We start from the raw sequence: 5,505 nt of genomic DNA on the forward strand, positions 1-5,505 counted from the left end.
CACAAGTGAAGGCACGACGTTGCAGAAATGACATTAGAGTTGTAGGTATGCTTCGTGGAGATGAACTACAAAAGGATGAAGGTAATTTGGGATTGCGACCTTCATACAACCAGGTTGGAATTGCTGCTTCTGGATAGCGAGAAGTTTCAACAATGAATTGGGTTTGGGATAGGTCGAGTGAAGTATCAGGCTTTTCACAATTTTTGTCCTTCCCACTTGTTTCTAGAAATAGAAAAATCAAATGGTTTCTCCATTCTTGTTTCTTGACAAAGAAATAGGCATAAATTTTATTTATATTTCGAAAAACAAGTGAAACAAAACAGAAAAATTAAATGGTTTTGGAGTGTTTTTCCGTTTATGAGCATAAAAAAATATGAAAGAACGCATTTTTAGAAACAAAATCAAACGGCCCTTAGTTGTTATTTAAAAAAGGGAATTGGGTTTATACTTTATACCCTATAGAAATGTAACCCTAAAACGATGCAGAAGATAATGGAAAAAAAAAGAACAAACAACGCATACAGATTTATGAGGGTCGACAATATTGCCTACGTCCCCGGTGAAATGAGATCCGCTTCACTATCAATGGAGAATAGGGTTACAGCGCTTGTCCCTCACACCTCTCAGTACTGCTTGCATTACAAAGAAAGAAACCCTCGCTACAAATATATAACGAAAAACCCTAATCCGGAAAGTACACAATTGCCCTCAAATAAAAATAATAGGGACCGCCGTCCTGCCTGTCGAGGCGCTGCACCAGTACTCTCTGGGTTAGCTGTGATGGAATACAAGACATCGTACACCAACAATATCTACCTTGGCTTGAATTCTGTCGAACCTCCTGTAAAGATAAATTGTAGATGTCTTCATCCTCGTACCTCATCAGAGGTACAAACCCGCACTTATTTGATGTGTCCCTCATCTTCAACATGAGTGATATTAATCAAGTCCAAACAGGACTCAAACTTCTTTGTAGTAACTAACTTGGTAAACATATCTGCATGATTGAGATCTGTATGAATTTTTCTCAAGTGAATACTATCTTCTGACATAAGTTCTCTGATCTTGTGAAATCTCACATCAATATGCTTTGTCCTTACATGAAACACCTGATTCTTTACAAGATGTATGGCACTCTGACTGTCACAATGTAACATTGTACCTCCTTGCTCCAATCGCAACTCACAAATCCAGTCCAGTCAACCAGACTCCTTCCTTGGTAGCCTCAAATGCCGCCAGGTATTCTACCTCTGTGATGGACAATGCAATTGTAGACTGAAATATTTCCCTCCATGATATAGATCCACCAGCCATTATAAATACATACCTTGTAGTAGACCTCTTCTTATCTAAATCACCAGCATAGTCGGAATCAACATAATCTGTCAATTCTGTGAAACTTCCCTTGCCATTGAATATAATACCTATATCTTTAGTCTTACTCAAATATCTAAAGATCCATTTAATTGCATTTCAATGCTCCTTCCCTGGATTACTCATGTATCTGTTAACAACACTGACTGCATGAGACAAATTCGGCCTGCTACAAACCACAGCATACATGAGACTCCCAACTACGCTAGCAAAAGGGACCTGAGACATCTGCTCCACCTCCTCATGTGTTGTAGGGCATTCCCTTTCAGATAACTTGAAGTGGCTAGCTAAGAGAGTACTAAGTACTAACCGGTTTGACATTTTTCATATTGAAATGCTCTAGTACCTTTTCAATATACCTCTTTTGAGTTACCTAAAGTTTACCTGCATTTTTATCTCTAAGGATTTCCATGCCAAGGATCTTCTTAATAGCACCAAGATCCTTCATCTCAAATTCAACACCTAACAAAGACGTCAAAGAGACTATATCATGTTTGTTCTTTGCAGCAATGAGCATGTCATAAATATAAAGCATCAACAAAATAATGGAATTATCACTTGACATTTTATAATAAACATAATTATCATACTCACTTCTTGTGTAGCTAATCTTCATCATGTGGGAATCAAAGCGCTTGTACCACTGCCTAGGAGATTGTTTAAGACCATAAAGCGACCTCTTAAACAGACAAACATGATCTTCTTTTCCCTGCACCTTGAAACCTTCAAGTTGCTCCATGTAAATCTGTTCCTCCAAGTCACAATGAAGAAATGCAGTCTTCACATCAAGCTGTTCAAGCTCTAAATCATACATGGCCACTAAAGCAAGTACTACCCTGATCGAAGTGTGTTTCACCACTGGATAGAATATTTCATTGTAGTCTATCCCCTTCTTCTATGCATAGCCTTTGGCTACAAGTCTGGTCTTATACCTATCACCCTCCTTTTCAGATAATACCTCTTTCTTACGAAAGATCCATCTATACCCAATGATTTTTCTTCTCTTGGGTTTTTCACAATCTCCCAAGTTTTGTTCTTCTGTAGATACTCCATTTCCTCCATCATAGCTACCATCCATTAATCATGATGTGCATCACTCAAAGCATCATGGTAAGAAGATGGATCACCTGTACCTAAAGTGAGGGCATAGGTAACCATGTCTTCAAACCCATATCTCACAGGTGCTTTGTGAGTACGCTTCCCTTATCCTTTGCCACAGTATAGGAAACTTCTACTGCTTCCTATTGTCCTGGCAAGTCACTTGGTGACTCATTCTCTCTTGTTGTTTTTGACTCACTTGACTCCACCTGCACAGTAGAACCTTCTTTATTTTAATCAACTACTTGTGAATTGCAATTTGACTTCACCATATGAGACTCATCAAACACAAAGTCCCTGCTAACCACAACTTTTTGTGAACTTAGATCCCACAACTTGAATCACTTTACACCTTTCTTAAAATCAAGAAAGATACGCTGCTTAGACTTTGAGTATAACTTGGAACGTTGCTCCTCTCAACATGTGCATATGCTGGACAACTAAATATTTTTAGAATAGAATAATCTACTGATTTTTCTGTCCATACCTCTTCGAGAATTTTACAATCAATCATATTTGATGGAGACCTGTTGATGAGGAAACATGTCATATTCATTGCTTTTGCCCAAAATCTCTTACTCAACCCTGCATTCAGCCTCATACTCCAAGTTTTTTTTAAAAGATTCTGTTCATCCTTTCTACTACATCATTTTACTGTGATTTCTTTGGAACTGTGAAATGACGTGTAATCCCTTCAGCTTTGCACGATTCTAGAAACGGCTTGTACGTGTACTCCCCTCCATCATCTGTTCTCAAGTACGTAATTTTCTTTCACATCTTCCTTTCGACCTCAGCCTTCCATTCCTTAAATTTAGTAAACACCTCACTTTTATGTTTCATAAAGTAGATCTAGACTTTCCTTGAGTAATCATCAACAAAGGTCACGAAGTATTCTGCCCCACCTTTAGATTTTATTATTGAAGGACTTCATACATCGTTGTGCACATAATCAAGCACCCATTTACTGTTATGTTTTACTATTTAAAACTATCATTGCATTGTTTTCCGAATACACAATACTTATAGAAGTTCAGTTTACAAGTTTTCACTCCCTTTAACAGTTTTCTTTTATAAAACTCCATCAATCCTCTTTCTCTCATATGCTCTAACCGTATATACCACAGATAGGTATCATTTGTATCAGATCATGCATCTATAGTCATAGATACTCCACCTGTAACTATGCTCTCTATGAGTCTGTATAGGTTTTCAATTAGTTGTCCTTTCATGACAACCATGACACCCTTAATAACTTTGAAAACTCCACCTTCTACTATGTACTTGCAGCCATTTGAGTCAAGTGCCCCCAAAGATACTAAGTTTTTTCTTAATTCTGATACATGTCTCACATCTGCTAAAGTTCTTACTATCCCATCAAATATATTAATTTTGATAGTGCCTATCCTAATGATTTTGCATATAGCATCATTCCTCATTAAGACAAACCCACCATTATATGGTTGATATGTATCAAACTAATCCTTATGTAGACACATGTGATATGAACATCCAGAATCTAAAATCCAAGAATTAAAATGTTGATTCTTACCTGATGATATAGAGAGTACATCTCCATCATCTCCATCTGAACTGCCAGCCACGTTAGCTTCCTCAAATGCCTTATCTACACATTTTTTCTTCAAGTCCGCCTTTCTCTTCAAGCACTCTCTCTTCAGATGACTTTCCTTCTTACAATAGTAACAAGAGACATTTGTCTTTGCCCCTTTTGATTTCAATTGACTCTTCCCAGATCCCTTCTGATTTGATCTCCCTCTTTCTTGCTCCTTGTCACATACGAAAAGATCTTCTCCTTAAAATTTCGTACTACTGGCATTCTTCCTTGTATCATTGGACATGAAGGCAGTCACGACTTTATCTATTTCAAGGGTCTCCTTCCCATCCAAGAAAGTCGTTATTAGGTGATCATATGATTCTGGGAGCGATGACAGCAACAATAACACATTGTCTTCATCCTCGATCTTAACCTCTAGGTTTACAAGTTTACTTACGATCTGATTGAACATATTAAGATGTTCTAATAGATCCGTACCTTCCTCCATCTATAAAGAATACAATTGCTTCTTCACGAATAATTTGTCCGTTAAAGACTTCGTCATGTAGATGCTTTCAAGTTTCACCCACAACTGCGGTGCAGATTCGATACCCACAACATATTGTAGAGCATCATCAGAAAGATTCAATCGAATAGCACTTACCGCATTTTTCTCCGTCTCTTTCCAATCTTAGTCAGTAATTTTTATAGGTTTTTTTGACTTCCCCAACAACGTTTTCGCCAAACCCTGTTTTATCAGAAGATTATTCATCCTTTGACGCCAGAGGGTGAAATTATTATTCCCATTAAACCTCTCGATATCATACTTGATATTCGATCTATTTTCTGCCATCATGATAGTAAACCCTAGAAAACGAAAACCTAGAGCTCTAATACCAATTTGTAAAAACGCAACCCTAAAACGAGCATAAGATAATAAAAAAATATGAACAAGCAATGCACAAAGATTTACGAGGTTCGATAAGATTACCTACGTCCCCGATGAGATGAGATCCTGCTTCACTATCAATGGAGAATAGGGTTACAGTGCTCGTCCCTCACACCTCTCAGTATTGCTTGCATTATAGAGAAAGAAACTCTCACTACAAATATATAGCAGAAAATCCTAATCTAGACAGTACACTTGCCCTCAAATAAAAATAATAGGGACCACCGTCCTGCCTATCAAGGCGTTGTACCAGTACTCCCTGGGTTAAACTGTGATGGAATACAAGACATCGTACATCAATAATACCCTTCATCCATATTGATCCAACAATATCATATCGGCTAAGATTGGGATCAAACATGACCGATACCAATCCTATCCAACTGATTCAAGTTGATCTGATCTAATTCTTCGAACCATGATCCAGATTGGATCGAATTGGAATCGATCTGGATCAATCAGGAAATGGCCAAAATGCGTCTTTAACCTATAGAAATTCAATATGGATTGACCTATCTGGATTCCGGATTTG

Source organism: Macadamia integrifolia, unplaced genomic scaffold (genome assembly GCF_013358625.1).
Source record: "Macadamia integrifolia cultivar HAES 741 unplaced genomic scaffold, SCU_Mint_v3 scaffold_18A, whole genome shotgun sequence".
Lineage (NCBI taxonomy): Eukaryota > Viridiplantae > Streptophyta > Magnoliopsida > Proteales > Proteaceae > Macadamia > Macadamia integrifolia.